The 17,702-nt window shown below is 48.8% G+C and overlaps 1 protein-coding gene across 1 annotated transcript in view; it reads right to left on the bottom strand.

Moving 5' to 3' along the window:
* LOC135897104 (luciferin 4-monooxygenase-like) overlaps positions 1–10,499 on the bottom strand; it is a 193,911-nt gene extending 183,412 nt beyond the window's left edge. The window contains exon 1 of the mRNA XM_070521381.1: positions 10,488–10,499. The gene's annotated coding sequence lies outside the window, so the exon portion shown is untranslated. The remainder of the gene's footprint in view (positions 1–10,487) is intronic.
* Positions 10,500–17,702: the final 7,203 nt, after the last annotated feature.

Raw genomic sequence — 17,702 nt, 5'->3', positions numbered from 1 at the left:
GGACCTTCACTGCGTCATAGCAGTCAAGAATGTATACAGCACGTTTTGACGTAAAGAAGCAGGTGGCGGACTGTATTCGCTTTCTTCTGCCATATTTTTTGTTTCCCCATGACCACTTATTTGTTTTTCTAATACCTATGTTTGTGCTGCAATGCATAGCGCTGTTTTTACAAAGTGTTTTGTTATTTTGTTTCAGTGTTTATTTGGAAAATTGAAAATCTCTGCCTCTGTACTGTACTGCCAAGTTGATAAAGGGGGAAGGACCTCTGTCAAGCTTACGAGCTTTTAGTCCTGCCTCCTTCTCTGTCCAAGAGTAAAATAAAGACTGAATTGAATTGAATTGAATATGTTTCATTAACTTATCCAAAAGTTCATGCCACGGTGGCACAACTCACATTTCTTGCATATTTTAAGCAGACGACCACAAATTATTGTGGGTTTGACCATCCGTGATGGCGCCATGAATATTGGTTCCATTGAATTTTCGTCCCACCGATTGTCATGGTATCGACTGCCTTAATAAACGTTGGTATAAGAAGCATTAGAGCCAGCTTTGCCTACAAGGACCATTAGAGAGATCTGAAGTGGCAACGGCACTTAAAGAAGGAACTCCAAATTTAGCGAGTTCTTCGCCGACCATTCCCTGCACAAATGGTGCCGTAGCAATTTCTTCGGCTCAATTGGGCTGGAAAGAAAAGCTGCAGGAAACACGGCTTCAAGTTCTCGCCGACTAGCCGCGTCAGGTCATCTGATAATGATGGTCGCTGCATTCCTAGCCTGTCGGCAGAAGAAGCTGCCACAGCTGTGTTCGACAGACGTGAGAACGACGTTGCGATGCGGCGGCTCTTGGCCTCCTCAAGGCGTTGACCTTCATTTATGGTGTGCTGTACTCCCTCACAATTTTCGCACATCACCAGGTGGAGAGCATCGTCAGCAATCCCCTTGAGTACATGCCCAACATTGTCTCACTCACCCATATCGGTGACGGCTTTGCTGCACTGAGCCAACATGTCCTGGATGTAAGAGATATGTGATTCTGTGGATGCGGATCCCGAGGTGTTTCTCAGTGGCGCTCTTCCGCCAGGCGAGCTGGTAAGACAAGTTCCTCAGCTTTTTTTTACACGTGTCTCAGTCGCTAAACTCTTACTGGTTGTTATGATACCACACTTTTCGCGAGCGTTGTGGGTAGAACACCAAGTTTGCCAACCTAATTATTTGATCCCAGTTGTTACAGGCACTGACATGCTCATAAATGGCGATACAGCCATCAACTTCAAGGCGGTCGTTGCCGCTAAGCGTTCCTGGATCCGGCAGCTGAGTCAGGACAACCATTGGGGTTGTACGCGTCTGTCATTGCTTCTTATCTGTCATTGCTTACGCGCACCTCCACCAGTGTCTTATGTTGCTCAAGTCAGATGTGAAGATGTATTTACAATATTCGCAAGAAATGCAGCCATCCACAGCCAGATGTCTGTAAAGACCGAGTGCACCTCGCGAAATCAAATCCTGGTCTTCTGAATTTGGCGCCACTTTTGGTCGCACCGTATATATATATATATATATGCAAGTCATACTGCAAACCGAGGCGGCCCGGGGAGGAAGGTGATGTGGGGCACGGTGATGTTCCCACGATCGGATGTGACACCGAGCACAAACGCGCGTCGTTGTCTGCCTACCGCCCTCGTCATCAATTCAGCAATTTCCTTCCGTTGCGATTTCTTCAAATTCATTCGCACTGACACTAAAAGATTTTGCGTATGCGCGACATACTTTTGTTCAGTTACCTAGACACAAGCTAATGACACGCCAGACGCGCCAGATGCATGCTTCACGTGCTAGACACGCCACCAAAGCGAGGAAGGCCGGCAGCGCATCTGAAATTCGCCTGTTCCGCAACCCGTCACTTTCTTATTTTTGAAAAATATTTTTGAATGTACCCTGCTTTGTTAGGCTCGCAATGTATTCTCACGTTCCTTCTGCACTTCGACACGGCAACATTGCACTATCGTAGAACGCAAGTTTAGAAACTAACAGTCTGTGACGCATTTCAAGCGAAGTTAGGCTCCACGGCACAAAACTGACACTTGGGAGGCAGTTAGCGAAACACAGCTCCACCGTCCTGGCGCAATTAGTTTAATGTAATGACTAGTGCTGTGGGATGTTTGTGGCGCTTCCATGGGGCCCAACATTATTGTAACATATTTCGCTAGAATTTCGCCACGCTTGCCGCACCCGGCTTTGTGACGCAGTTAGCGAACAGCAGCTCGCCCGTATGACGCAATTAATTTTGCCTCTACTGAGTCTCAGTGGGACAAGTTTGTGACGCTATTTTGTAGCCCTGCAACAACATACAGTATACCTTCTTTCGGTACTTACGATTGTGGAAAACACGATCAACAATTGCCAAGAGTAATAACACGGGAGTGTGTTGCTTGCGAAGCCCGAAAGCGCAAAAGATAAGGCTGACGAGCTCCTAAACAAGAAGTTTAAAATTATGTTTCTCAACGACAAGAAAAAATTTCGAGGACGCTTAAGCCATAGAGTAACATAGCAAACGACAAGAGTGGACACTCCAGCCATTTCGCGACCGAGCTATAGAGCTTCGCCGATTCCAGTAGGTGGCAGAGCACATTAAGGAAAGTGTGGCTGTGGCTGCGGCTACGGCTAGCAGCTTGACAGGCGCCATGACCCAACACGTGCGAAGCCTAGTCAGGCCCTGTCGACGGGCTCTTTCTGTAAAATGCGACCGAGGATCGTTGTTGGGTTCTTCTGCCTTCGTATGGCATTGCTGCTTCGTAGCCGCTTCATGGTAAGGCCACAGGAAGATTTTGCACGTTGTTAAATACTTATTATCTTCGTATTTCGTTATTTCAATGTTAGCCGCATTACCGAGTGACCACGGCCTTTAACCCATACACAGCTGCTGCCCATTTACTACGCTGACTCTCATTTCGCAGTATTTTTTTATGCTCGGCAGTGAGTGGTGATGCTAGCGATAACAGCGAAGCGCCAGCGTCCCAGCTTCGAGGCACGTTCTATGCAATGACGACGTTAGAAAATAAAAGAGAATGGTTTGTTCAGAAATGCGGCCTATGAACACATGCTGTTCGGTGCAGAGAGCTTTATGTTACGTGCAGCGGTTTCTGAAAAAGTAGGGGGCTCCCCTTTTGCAAATGAAATGTAGCTATTTCTAGAGCGGTACACATGCAATATTTGGAGCATGGCAATAATGCGCGCTCTGTTAGCCTCTGTAGCAGGCTATGTGCGCTCGAGAATTGTTTGCTGTTTTGCATTGGGCTACGTGTTCACACGTTTTAATTGTTTATAGAGTCCTTACTGTAGAAAGTAGCTGATTTCTTAGCATTTATAACAGTGCTTTCTTGGCCTGAGATCCGAAAAATGCCCATTGCTCACAGGAGCGCAGTATATCCATTCTAAAGCTTTGAAGGCTCCGCCAGTACTGCTTATACAAACGAACATAGCATCTACATTCAATTGCTTAAAAGCCTTCCGTATTGCTTACCTTCTGCCTGTCATTGGACATATTGCAAGAATCTGAGCTATTCTCTCAAAATACACTCTACGACCAAAGCACATCATGCATATTCAAGGGCAAGGTTCCAAGTATCATAACACGATTTGCAAGGCTTCGAAGACAGCAGGGGAATACCCCCAACGCAAAGAGATTAATTGCAGTGGCTTAATGACGGACGCCCTGGTTTAGACATTCGAGATGAGGATGTTGGTGCGTGCTCAATTATTTTTGTAACCATTCACATAATTTTGCTACTTTTATTCACCCTCCTTCGCAAAAGTACCATAAAAAGCGTCACATTTTTTTCCTTCTACAACAATACCATTTTGAGCAAATTAATTGCAGGCGTGTCTGTGAATATTTTTTGTTCATTATCTGGATAGTCGCAGCACGTCTTATATGTGTTTTTCTTGTGTGAAGGTATTGCCATCACGCCATTAATTTCCTACTATTCTCCATTATACCGATGTCACACGAGCACTTTCGATCCCGGTCAAGCCCGATCCGGGTCTAAATTCTCAAACGGCGATTGGCTCCCTCACCCAGCTTGCGCAAAAGAACCAATCGCGACCGAGAAATTCAAATCGGATCGGGCTTGATCGCGATTAAAAGTACGCCTTGTAACACCCGTATTACTTGCATTTCGGAGTTTCTTCCCGTTTCCATGTATCTGCATCTTGCAATCTTGCTGCAATAAACTGTTGTGCGCTATTTTCGTGTTCTTGCTGTGCAGCAAGTTGATTTATATTGAAGGAACATGGCACATATATTTGCGATACTCCTTTTGGCGTACAATGGCAGTGGAGTTACTAGACGTACAATATAACAAGCGAGAAATTTCTTCCTCAACAGTTAGCATGATTTTTATGCGAAGCATATTACGAGAGCTCAACCCAGCTCCTCAGGCGCGGCGGTGTCGCCTTGAATACCACGTGACACCGTGACGTCACGACAGAGGAGAAGTGGCTTTGCTCAACTCTTGCAAGATGGGCTGGGTGGGAATCGAACCAGGGTCTGCGGAGTGTGAGACGGAGACGCTACCACTGAGCCACGAGTACTTTTTTTTTCTTTATTTCTGAGCCACGAGTACGATGCTTTGAAGCACGAGTACGATGCTTCAAAGCGGTACAAAAGCGCCTCTAGTGAATGCGGTGTTGCCTTAGAAACGAGCTGTTTCTAAGGCTCAGGCATGCGTCGCTTGCTCAGGCGCACATTTCGTTGCCGCGCCGAACGCTGCGTTGCTCGACGCTCACCGCGTCCAATGCGGGGCGTCCAAGGAGAAGCAGAGTAACGCATGAGTTGTTTCTTCGTCTAGCCGAACCAAATATAGCCAAGCAACAGCAGTTCACCAGGCTAAACAGTGGTTCAACAACTAAAATAAAGGCTAGTATGCTTCGCATCCTGGGCTTAACCTTACCTAAGCCACAGCCATTTTTTCGTCAAGTTACAACTTGAAACGGCAAATATACATTTAAATAAAACTAACACAAAGTGAAACACCTTTGTGCGCTCGTCGTCGCAACATATAAACACGGGCACAAGCGTCTCCATGGAAGCACTCGGGTAAAGCAACGGTATGGGTCAGAAAAATAAATAAAAGAAAAAAACTGAAATTATGGCCTCCTAGGTGCGCTGAGAGGCAAAGTCGGCCGCAGGCGCCCACGGGAGTGTCCCCTCTTTACCTTTACTATATTACTCTGTGCTTAAGCTTCGCCTTATATAGTGGAACGCGATAGGACTCAAAGACCCCCGACAGCTTTTCATGCTTCCCAGCATCTTCAGCTTAAGTAATCGTCATGGTTACTGGGAAACGCTGGCAGCGAAAGGCAAGCATTCTGGTTAGAAACGCGGCCTCTTGCGTGCGTTGATTGCCTGTAGTATTTTCGCACCTTTAATATTTCTGTCGCATTTGCTATAAGCGCGAATAGGAGAAACAACACTTTGAAGCAGGAGGAATTCTGCAAGCGTGTAGCATAGTCTCGCTGACAGCCTGTGTTGTGGCCACCACTATCCCCGTAAGAACTTGTGCCAGTAAGATTCAGTAAATGCGATAAAACTAACCCATACAGCCGAGCTGCTTTTCCCAAACTGCGCCACAAGGTTAGGTGCTGCGATCGTGCCTCATAAGTAACAAAATAAGTACCGAAAATAAATGTCAGCAATGTTGGGCGCCACAAATTTGTCTCGTCAGTGCAATAAAGCGCGAAACTTAACTGCGTACTAGGACCGAGCTGCTTTTCTCTGACCACCTCACAACGCCAGGCGCCGCCAGTGCGCTTGACAAGTAGCCCAAAAGGTAAAGACATTAGTTACAATAATGTTGGGGGTGAGAGAAAGCGCCTAACCTTGACCCAGTAAGATTCAGTGCTCGCGAAACTGCGTGACAGCGCCCTGTGCGACCAGCGTGCCGAAAGATTACCGAAATAAGTTCAAATAATGTTGGGCTCATGGAAAGCGTGGCAAGCATTTCGTTTTGAGAGTAATTAATTCAACTTAACTATGCCACGACGGCCGTGCTGGTTTGATAACGGCGTCACGAGTCTGGGTTCCATGCCGTACATCATAATTGCTTGAAATGCGTCGCAGACTGTCGAACAGAACATCTCACCTTCCCGTAGTCCAATAGTGCAGTGGTGCAGTGTCGAAGTGCAGAAGCGACGCAAGAATTCGCTGGGAGCCCAACCAACCAGGCTAAATCGAAAAATAGAAAAACAGGCAGACGGGTCGCCGAACAGGCAAACGCTCAGCTGCAAAGCCGGTGTCGCTCGGTTCGGCGGCGTGCCTGACGAATGACGCATGCATCTGGTGCATCATTCCCCTTTCGCTAGGCAACCTAAAGTAAAATGTAATTGATACGCATATATTTTTAATTTTCCCGAGAAACATAAAAAAATGAAACAATGTCTGTTTACTTCATTTAACATTTGTTTTTCTATGCTCGCTGCATCAAATGGTCGGCGTTAATTCTAGCCTGGCATATTTCTTGTTGCCACAGTTTGCCGAGTTTCCCCTCTTGTTTAAATAATTTGCCTATGCGGAAACTCATTCTGGCAGCGGTGACAGTGGGAGAAGGACGTTGCCTGATTATTCGTGTATTTGTACTTGTTTCAGATTGGTGAAAGCTACTTTGGTGTTTTCCGAGCAGCGCTGGCTAGTCTTGGTCTCATTACTGCCACTCCGTTGCCCGTGTATTTCTTTTTTTTTTTTACTTGCGAAACTCAATTTGAATTGCGTAAGTCAGGGGGCAGCCGCTCTACCCTCTGAGCTAACCAGGCGGCTAGCAGATGGCAGGGCGAAGTCGAATTTGTCGACAACACGAAGCAAAGCAACGACCTCTACGGAGATACTGTTATTTAGCTGCGCGTTATCCACTATTTTCAACCCCCCTCCCACTAGGAATCTCCTCCTCGCTCTTCATCCGGTTATCTATTTTCAGTGCGCTGGCTCGGCGCCATCGATACCCTCTCCACTTGAGCGTGGTCCTAGCCTCTTGTCAGCCAATTGGATAAGAAAAACCGCTCATTGTAGGCAATGTTACTCGTTTTGGAAGCAAACAAAAGTGACCTCCTGTCAACGAGGGGAGCGTTTCATTGCGCTGTTCAGGCAACGCTGCGGGTCACCGCGCATTGCTTGCGTCGTTGCTTACGTAAACTTGACGGCAGAATATTGGAATAAAAACATACAGGAAAAGTTTTACGTTATAGGGCCCATGCAGTGAACGCTACAGAACGTTGACTGGTGACGTTGACTGTCTTTCTTAGCGTCATCGACACTAACACTTTCCATTCATATCTATAACCGAGCAGAGTTTCCCAGAACTCAGCTTTTCTTATTCACTTCATTGACGCATGCCGTTATTGCTCTCCACGCACGCGGAATGCCCAGAAACACGCACACTTTGACATTTGCTAACAAACAGATACACGCACGCACGAGTATGTACATATGCGCACGCGTGCGTGGGTCTGTTTGTGCGTGATCACTTATACGTATAAAGGCACTTCCAAACGCTGAGTTAAACAACGGAGGCCCACATTCCAGGCAAGAGGTAAGCGCTCAGAGTTATTTCATTCTTTGTTCTTCACTTCCTTAGGCTTTGCTCACCCACGTTGAATAATGTACTGGATTTTTCATCCCAGAAACAGTAGCCGTCCTTAAACATATTCATATTGTGAGTAACATAGAGTTTGCAGTTGGTGCTACAGCACAAAATTACACATTTTGGAAAGAATGACAGAACGTACATAGCAATAAACTATACGTACATAGCGTACATACATAGCAATAAACTCACAGCGCTGTGTATACCCTGCCTTCCTTTCGAGAAGTGCACTTGCCTTTAGTCATGGCAGAAACTGTTTCCTTAGCAGCTTTTTTACGTGCCGTATCAGGTCCTGCACATGCGTAGAATTTGGTCCCATCGTCTGAAAACTCCAATACCAACCAACTAGCACGCATCACCTCCAATCACAGAGGCGCCTATATCAGGAAGGCCACGAAGGCAGCTTTGCACATCCAGTACGGCCACTACGCTACGATAGCACCTCTGACCACACGACAAGCCTCCCAGCTGGCATCAGAAGATGCGCTCGTTGCTGCGTTAAAACAAGATTGAAGTTCTTCCGTACTGCTGCCGCTCCCAACTTCTTGCAATTGTGCTAAAAAGCATATTGACGCATACTGGTCGCGCCAGTGCGCTTGACTTTATGGCTGTTATACCTAAGTCAGACGCGACATTGATACGATGCGCCAACAAAATCTCTTGCGAAAAAAAAAACGCATCACTGGAAAATGCGGTACAAATAGTACCCATTCGCCCCTCCCCGCCACCTCTACATGAGGGAGGAAAGGAGATCAAGCCAGTGCGTGATGTGGGATTACCCATGTCGAAGTACACAATACTATGGAGAACAGGACCAAAAATGAAGTGCGGAGGCACAAATAGATGGTTGGAATTATAATAGACAAGCAAGGCAATCGGGGTTTTGGTGTTTCGTTATTTCATGATGTGGGGATAAAAAAAGAATACGAAGCAAAGAAAATCCGAATCACTAGGCGCTGCCAATGCAGTCTACCTCGTTTTGTAAGAAAGCACGAAATATCGATATAACCTCTCCTGAACTTTAACCAAGACGGAAGATAAAGAGGTGGGTATGGGAGAGGAAGGTAGTCGGCAGAAGGAAACCGGCTCAGAATAACTTCGTTTTGGGAGTTTTTGTTTGGTTATGGACTTCAATGGAAACTGGAAGTATCGACGCTAAGAAATACACGGTCAACGTGCATGGTTGTTCAAATGGTCCGATGATCAAGCGCTCATTACATCTCATGTTCTTTTTTATTTCTCATATTTCTTATTGACTTATATCGTGTCTTAATCGTACTTCACGCCCAACTACGTCTACGCTCATTGGGAGTCCTTGGGAGACCTGCAACGTAGGAGACAGTCGTTGTATTCGTCAGAAGTGCTGAAAATCACGCCTATGGGTTGGGCAACTCTGTTCCGCTCCTGGGCCTCCAAAGGCAGTTCGAAGTCTTGCTGCTCCTTGTGGGAACGATTCAAATCACGCGTTTGGGTGATACCGGCCTCGGCAACTTCGGGTGGCTTACTTGCGTGGCAGGCTCGTGCTTTGGTGAGAGGAGCTTACCCTGTGTCGCCACTCCCGTAAGCCCCATCCAGCCTACGCCACCTCGGCCCATTTCCGTGTTTCTCTCTTCAGCGGCGACAGCTGTCCTGGTATGCGCTGCATACCCTTCGCAAATGTCGTGAGTTACCGTGCCATGCGAGGGCTGCGTCAAGGCACGCGCATGGGTTTAGCGCCCGCGTGCGCATGCGCGTTCACACGCGCCCGTGCTACCCTGTTCCCGGGCGTCCCCGAGCGCGTGTTTCTATTTCCCCCCAAGCCCAGCGCTCGATCGCTGCACCGCTATGCGCCGCCCGCACGTACTACATTTCTAGGTACTTTTTCGCCGAAGCGCCATGGCACGGGCCCTAGATGTATTTGGTTTTGCGTCCCTGGCTGTGCCAGGGCGCGCGGTGTGTTCGGGCCAGCACGCATTCGCAGAGTTTAGGCTGTGTAGGTAAATTTTAATTCTGAATGCTTAAGCAATTGTATGCTTAACCAAAGAGAAAACCGCCCCTTCGTCCGTCCCGTAATAAGACGACCGCTTTCGAGATAGCGCCCGCAGTAGCGAACGAATTTGCCTTTGCGCTGCCTTCCGCTTCAACGGCAACGAAGTGGCGAAAACACAGGGCTGGCGTTGCTCTCGGTTAACGCCTCATTCTACAACTTTCGCAGATCGGTTTGAAGTTAAGCGGATCCGCGTCTCTTCAATATTATCTGAGCGGCAAGAACACAGCGCGCGAAGCTATGAGCTGTTCGCACTGTTTTTTGGGCATCGCAGATCGTTTTCAAGCGGCGTCTCACGCGGCACTGACATAATAAAGAAGCCGCCGCCTGAGTACGTTCATGGCTCACTAATAGAGCATTTTAGGGCGTCCAGTATTACGGCAAGCGCGGGCGGTTTGCCGGGTGAACGGGGGCGTAAACGTCAGCGGCCAGATTGGTGGCGCCAGCTGTTGGCGCAAAGCTCAACCACACAAACAGGGAGCCAATTGCTATGTTCTGCTTAGCTACTGGTGTAAATTTTGGACAGCGGCGTAATCACGTGGACAATTATGCCACTGCCAAAAATTAGCACGAGCAGTGAAGCAGAATATAGTAGCTTACTGCAATTTTCGCTCTGTGTTTGTCTGGTTGAGCTCTACGCCACCAAGGCAGCTGCACCGCGCCGGCCGCTCACGTTGCTCCCACCCATCCGGCAATCCACCCAAACCACCCCCATTTGCCGGAATACCGGACACACTAAAAGTCTACAATGGTTTCACGTGGATGAATAAGGCGCTGAACAGCGATAACGGCTTATAGAATGGTCGGAACGGTCATCAGCGCACCTCGGGCCTCCACCTGCAGTACTTTGCTTCCGTCATCAATGCTCCTTGCGCCGACGTCGGCACCAGTTCGTGTCACCACTGAGCTGTCGTTGGTAATGGCCTAATGAAATTGCATAATATTGGTGATGACACCGGGCTGCGCGGAGATGAGCTAGTGGCACAATGCTTACGCATAGTCTAGCTCCCAGAGGAGTTTCTGCGAGATTTTTTTTGTACCTGGACGTTTAGTATGCGTCGTGTATAGCGCCAGCGCATTGCTGTTGTTTCTTCTGGAACATAGATAGTGATGTCAATAAGGAAAGGAAGCTTGAGCGCAGCGATGACGTGGCTGGTGGTGCGAGAATTAAACCCTCCATACCCCACGATTATCCCAGCTTTTGTAGATCGAAGCGCCTCGCACACCACGACCAACTTCTTATTACATCCCTCATCCCCTTATCCAAACTGAAAAATTTCGTCCGGTGTTGCGTCAGCTTCCGCACGCAACTGTTATTTCGAAACCGCCTAGGCGGCTTCTTTTGAAAAACCTATTTTCTCTTAGTGACAGCTGGGTGAGCAGATTGTGCGCCCAGGCCAAAACATTTCCCCACTCCCGCGTCAAGTACCTACAGGGATCTAGGGAGCGCTCGCCGTGACGCTTCGGGGAAAAAGTACTTAGAAACGTGGTACACGCGAGCGGCGCATGGTGGCGCAGCAGTCGAGCGCTGCGCTTGTGGGTAAATAGAAACACGCGTCCCGAGCGCTAAGGTGCCGCCGTGTCTTTGCTTCTGTCGGGCTCGTACACCCGCGCCATTTGGCGGTGGATGCGGCAATTTAATGGCACTCAGCGTGTGCACGGAAGACGCTGACGGTGACAGAGGCACTCGCGCCCGGCCCCACATCCGGCTGATTGCACATGTTCCAAATGGCTCATTTAGTTGCTCACAATTTTTTTACACATTTGCGGCATGAGCATGTTTCATTTGTTATTATTTTTATGCTCCCACCACATGTGCAAACCATGAAACCGACAGTTTCTTTTCTAGAACTGGTTACAAAATCCACACAAGGAAGTTATGTACCTAAACTGTATAGACATAGCTCTTATACGCCACATTCGTGTGAAACCAGCTACGCAGACCTGGTCGTCAAAAGATAAGAGCATGACGAAATGCTACGGAAGACAACTTTCTTGAAGCTCCTTGAGTAAAACCTCTCTTGAGTAGGATAACAAGCATGCACACCCAGTATACACAGCAAATATGGGAACGGTAGTTTAAAACACTACATTTTAATGTCATTTTGCTGTGTAAATATTTGTACTGTTTATGCCATCATCATGGTATCTAAAATGCAATATGCCGATTTATATCTTACATGAAGTTGTTACGTTGTGAACAAGGATTGTGGAAAAGCTATATTTACACATTACTAATTTCTTTAGCTTCATGCGTAATATATCAATTTTGACCGCTTTAGGTGCGCTGTTAGATGCAATGTACAGAATTGTGATAGTTTTCATACCCGAAAGACAGAGCTGTGAACTTTATGGTTTCGTTTTCTGAAAATTTGCGATTTCCGCCAATTTTGAACAAACAAATGATGACCTAAATCAAGAATGCTAAACCAACAGTCACTAGATTTTAAGTTTTCTTTCAAGTGCAACAAAGCTTGTAAAATTTGATGCAGTGGTTGCGGAGAAAAACGAATTCTCCTTTTATATGTTTTTAGATAGGACCATCAGAGCTAAAGGTTCATCTTAAGGGTGTTAGATATGGAGCTGGTTCCTGAGGCTACTTCGAGTTCCCCAAACCGCTTCGAGTGGCAGCACAGCTAATTGAGGAATGCGGAAGCAGGAAAGCGCATTCCAGAGAAGCGGCCGAGCAAACAAGTTTAAGGCAACAAGTTCGTGCGTCGCCGGGATTAGAAGGGGGCCTGGGACAATGGAGCGCAATCGACCCCCTTCGTCTTTGAAGAAGGCTGTTGCCACCGCTGCGGAGCCGAGTCGCCGGGATTTGCAGGTGGGCGTCGGACAATGGAGCAGGTGCAGCCCCCCTCCTTCTCCGGCCTAGAAGTGATTGCCAGTCTGCGTGGCAAGACCGCAGAGAGCCCCGACAGGTGTGCCACGCGACACGGGCGCCTACCATTGGCTGCAAGTGGCGTCATCGGAGTGGACTCTCCCATTGGTCAAACATGACGTGACTTGCAGTGCTCGAAGGGCTTATAAGAAGCCTTCCAGAGAGACCTGAGCATACTGGGACATGCCCTGATTCCCTGATTCATCTCTCTCGAACTTCTTGCCGCGGGCCGCAGCGTCCGAGTTGCTGCCGGCCCGTAATGACTGCACGTCTGTTACTTGTCGCTCACCTCTCCTGTATATAATGTAAAATAAATCCTTCCCAAGTAGTTTGGGTTTTCATCCCGAAGTCCCGTTCCTCCAACCCCTACATCTGGTTGGCAGCGGTAGGATCGCCTCCGAATGCATCAGCTGGTGGCAGCGCTACGAATCAACCTTCGTCGAGAGAGATCGTAAGGAACCGGGAAGAGCGAAGAAGAGTGAGCCTTCGTCGAAAGAGGTCCGAAGAGACTGGGAGTATCGAAGAAGGAGCGAGCCTTCGACCCAGGGAGTCCGGAAGGAACCGGCAACAGCGGACGAACGAACCGGATGGCAGGGTGCTGCAACCGTAAGTGAGCGCGTGGTTTTTTTCCTTATGATTCGCCAGACTCAAAGGTTGTGTGTTCAATTTTGATAGTTCTGGGAATCGGGAGTTTGATGCATTGTGTGTTTGCACAAATTAATTAAGGAAAACAGTTTTAACCACCTGTCGGGGCAGCTGCCATGGATCTTAGAAGGTTGACGAGGTTAGACTTGTTGTTGGTGTGCGACGATTTGGGAGTTGAGGCGGACGAACGGATGGAAACGCCAGCTATCATAAAGGCGATTAACGATAGTGGCAATGATGATGAAAGTATTAGGCTTGCTTGGGAGGTGATACAGGAGCCACGGGAGCGTGTGCGTCGTGTACGTTTGCGAGAGCGTCGTGAGCTTAGGAGTGAGCGTCAGCGTGAAGAACGCGAGAATGAACGGAAGCAGGAGCTTCAAGAACTTACTCTTAGGTGTCAGCGTCACGAACGTGAGAAGGAACGCGAGCTTGAGCGAGAGAAAAAGTATGAGAGAGAGAAGGCAGCACTGATCAAAGAGATACAATATTGTGATCAGTTATTGGCACAGAGACAACGGCTGTCTGAGAATTCTGTAGGAAGTACAGAGCAAGTGTTTAGCATATTTTCGCCAAAAGCCGAGGAAAAGATTAGTGCCTGTGAGATTGGCTGCCGATTGATAAGTGAAGGGAAAAAGCTAGCTGCTAACGATGCCTTAGTGGCAACAGAGGCCGTTAAAGGCCGCAAGGAGAGCGACGAGGTGCTGTGCCAACAGATGACTGTGGAGACAGCTAGGCCAGCTGCGAACAAATTGGCACAGTTACCGAGTGTGTGCGTCGCTGGTAAGGTTAGCGAGGTTGCTAGCGAGGAAAAGGGTACTGTTGACGCGACAGACGCGGGCACCCATGTAGAGCCAGATGTGCGTGCAGAAGTGAAGTGCGAGCTGAGCGGTGCAGTTGAGGGTAATTCTCAGGATTGCGAGCTGCGTAGCTCAAGAGAATACAACTGCATTGTTCAGGGATCGGTGCGGCTCTCCGCCAGTCTAGATAGCCTAGATAGGGATGATTCCGTTATTAATCATTCGGACTGTGCGCGTGAGACAGCGATCGATACCGACGGGCTGTGTGCCGATTCACAGCGTGAGCTGGGCAATGTAGTAGAGGGCAGTTCGCAAGAGTGCGAGTTGTCTTACTCGAGTAAAGCCTGCTGCATTGTGCCAGAGTCGGTTGAGCTGTCCGCCAGTCGAGGCAGAGAGAGAGTAGATTTAAGTGAGAATCACTCAGACTGTGCGGGTAAGAGACCGATCCGGGCCGACGAAATGTGTACCGGCCAGCACGAAGCACGAGGCGACATGAAAGTGAGTGCGAAGAGAAAGCGCCGTAAAAAGAAGCGCGTTAAAGACCGAAAGTCGGTAATTAATGTAGCGCCGCCAAAGATGGCGAGAAACCCAAATGGGCAGGGCGCGAGGAAAAAGGTGCGGTCGTCAAGGACGATGTTGACGCATCCAAAAAGTTCGAGCCACCGGTCAAAGGGGGACCGCGAAGAATGTTCTGTACGGACGCGGACAAAGGGCACGAGGCAGCTAAGCTCCTCGTCGTTCCGTAGTTCTTTTCATAGCTCAGCGTGCAGTTCGAAGAAACGCGAGGTGGCAGGACGAGACCAGGTGGGGAGTAGCGACGCGGTCAGTCGAGGTCCTGTTGAAAGCGGGGCGGGAGGACGCAAATTGGCAGGAGACCGTAACGTCTTGGGGGAGCTGATAGTGAATCAGCCCTTTTGTTGTCTCTCGGCAGCCAGAGTAGCTTTCAGACCACGTCCTCCCCGGGTACGACTCAAAGTATGAGTCAGACGTAAGCGTTTGGAATGAGAGGCCAAGAGAGCTTCCGTAGTAGGAAAACGTGTTGTTTTGTATTTTATTTTTGAGCATCGAAAAGTTTTCGCGATTTGAGACTAGGATTTCTTTCAATGTGTAAACGTATGAGCTTTGTTAGTGTTTTGGTTTGAGAAAGCTCCGAGATTTGAAAGATGCGTTTTAAGTAAACATGTAGTCTCGCGAGATGCTCATTAATAAGCATATAGGCTTTCTTTTTTGTGTGTGTGAGTAACCTGAAGGTCAAGGTTATCGTCGAAAGGCCTATGGTAAAGCGCGTGTGTTATTTAACCTTCTTCCTTTTTAAGTTTTGAATTTTCTAAGGTTAAGCGCGTAGATTTTCAGTGAGTGCATGATTTGCACGGCGAAGCGTTCTTAGTTCCATTTGCGCGTGTCCTGTGTGGACGGAAAGAAGCAGACTTTATGAGTGGGTTGCTAGTGTGTAGAGGGCAGCCGTATTCTGACTTCTTTAGTGAGCGTGCGTGGAAAGAGTTACTAGAAGACGCATTATTTTAAGGGTTCTGCGGAGTGTGTAAGTCCCGCGAGTTTAATTGTTCGTTTATGTCACGTGTCCTGTAGGACTTTCAGGAAAGAAACGTGAGTAAGCGTGAATGAAAAGTTTGCCTACAATGCAAGTACGCGTTCTGTTTAGTGACCACAAGGCTGGTGCACTTGTGATTACGTACTTGTGAGGTTGACCAGATTGTTCAGTGGCACCAATACGTGTGATAAGTACGCCACTGCGATAGATTGGAAACATGCTGTTCGTGTAGTTAGGCCACTTATGTTATGTTCGGCTGTTTTCATTTGTTGTTTGCATCATCAGCGACCCTTTTGTTTTGCAACAACAATAGTACTCTGGTCTTGTCGGCAATCGAGGAGAAATGGATAGCTGTTTGGAAGGGTGGTTGGAACTGTTGTCAAAATTGGGGAACTAAAAGATCAAGGTTGATTTTGACTCAGTAATAGTCTGGCGAGTCAGGGGTGAAGAGCCTGCGCTTACGCGTGGTGCAGCGCTGTGCTGTTTTGTTTGTTTGACGTTTGTTCTCCAGGGCCTAGGATCCCGAAGTTCGTCAAACGAGGCTCGACCCCAGTACCCTGCAGCTTCTTTCAGCGTTCCTCCTGGCCAGCGAATTGAGTTCACCGGCCATTCAGAACAACCGGGGCGAGGACGAGCTGTTAGATATGGAGCTGGTTCCTGAGGCTACTTCGAGTTCCCCAAACCGCTTCGAGTGGCAGCACAGCTAATTGAGGAATGCGGAAGCAGGAAAGCGCATTCCAGAGAAGCGGCCGAGCAAACAAGTTTAAGGCAACAAGTTCGTGCGTCGCCGGGATTAGAAGGGGGCCTGGGACAATGGAGCGCAATCGACCCCCTTCGTCTTTGAAGAAGGCTGTTGCCACCGCTGCGGAGCCGAGTCGCCGGGATTTGCAGGTGGGCGTCGGACAATGGAGCAGGTGCAGCCCCCCTCCTTCTCCGGCCTAGAAGTGATTGCCAGTCTGCGTGGCAAGACCGCAGAGAGCCCCGACAGGTGTGCCACGCGACACGGGCGCCTACCATTGGCTGCAAGTGGCGTCATCGGAGTGGACTCTCCCATTGGTCAAACATGACGTGACTTGCAGTGCTCGAAGGGCTTATAAGAAGCCTTCCAGAGAGACCTGAGCATTCTGGGACATGCCCTGATTCCCTGATTCACCTCTCTCGAACTTCTTGCCGCGGGCCGCAGCGTCCGAGTTGCTGCCGGCCCGTAATGACTGTACGTCTGTTAATTGACGCTCACCTCCTTGTAAATAATGTAGAATAAATACTCCCAAGTTGTGGGTTTTCATCCCGAAGTCCCGTCCTCCAACCCCTACAAGGGCTACTTTCCCCACTATCGCGTCCACGTTTGGAGCAAAATCCCGAAGATAGCATAATACCGGCCTGACCCGCAGCGGAGGTGACGCAAGCGTTCAGCTCTCCCCATACGTGGGCTGATCCGGAATGTAATGCCAGACCAGACCGGCCTGCGGCGGAGGCGGAGCAGGCATTAAGCACTCCCCATACGAGGGCCGACCCCGAAGACAGTGCAATGCGGGGCCGACATACGGCGGAGGTGCAGTTCGTCATTAAGGGGCCCACATACACAGCTTTGCTGGTCATCTTTCTTCAAAGAGTGGGAGGGCACTCAGACATTTTACTTATCAAACATCAGGTCATCGACGGTGAAACCAGGGACACCAAAGCCGTCCTCGGGCTCGACCTAGAAAGCGCGTAAGACAAAGTGACGCACTCTGCCATCCTCGCGCAGGTGTCCCATCTAAACCTAGGCGAGAGGTCGTACAAGTATTTCAAAGAATTCCTCACCGGCTGAACGGCGGAGCTCAGAGCCGGCGACCTGAAGATGGACGAGAAGACATTAGGGAGCCAGGGCAGTCCCCAAGGCTCCGTCATCTCACCCATGCTACTTAACCTTGTAATGATTCTAGTTGTCAAAAGACTGTGCCAGCTTGAAGGACTGAAGCACATAATACACGCGGACGACATTACGCTGTGGGTGGAAGCGCGCTGTGATGCCCTCATAAAATCCACACTACAGATGGCCGTCGACACGATCTAAGAAAGCCTGAACGGTACGGGACTGCGTTGCTCCCCAACTAAGTCGGAGTTGCTGCTTTACCAACCGATCCAAACACACCGAATCAAGAAGCAAAGAAAACACGAAAAGATC

This window comes from Dermacentor albipictus, chromosome 7 (genome assembly GCF_038994185.2).
Source record: "Dermacentor albipictus isolate Rhodes 1998 colony chromosome 7, USDA_Dalb.pri_finalv2, whole genome shotgun sequence".
Taxonomy (NCBI): Eukaryota; Metazoa; Arthropoda; class Arachnida; order Ixodida; family Ixodidae; genus Dermacentor; species Dermacentor albipictus.
The sequence above is the reverse complement of the archived record's forward strand: the minus strand, read 5'-3'. Positions and strand labels throughout refer to the sequence as shown.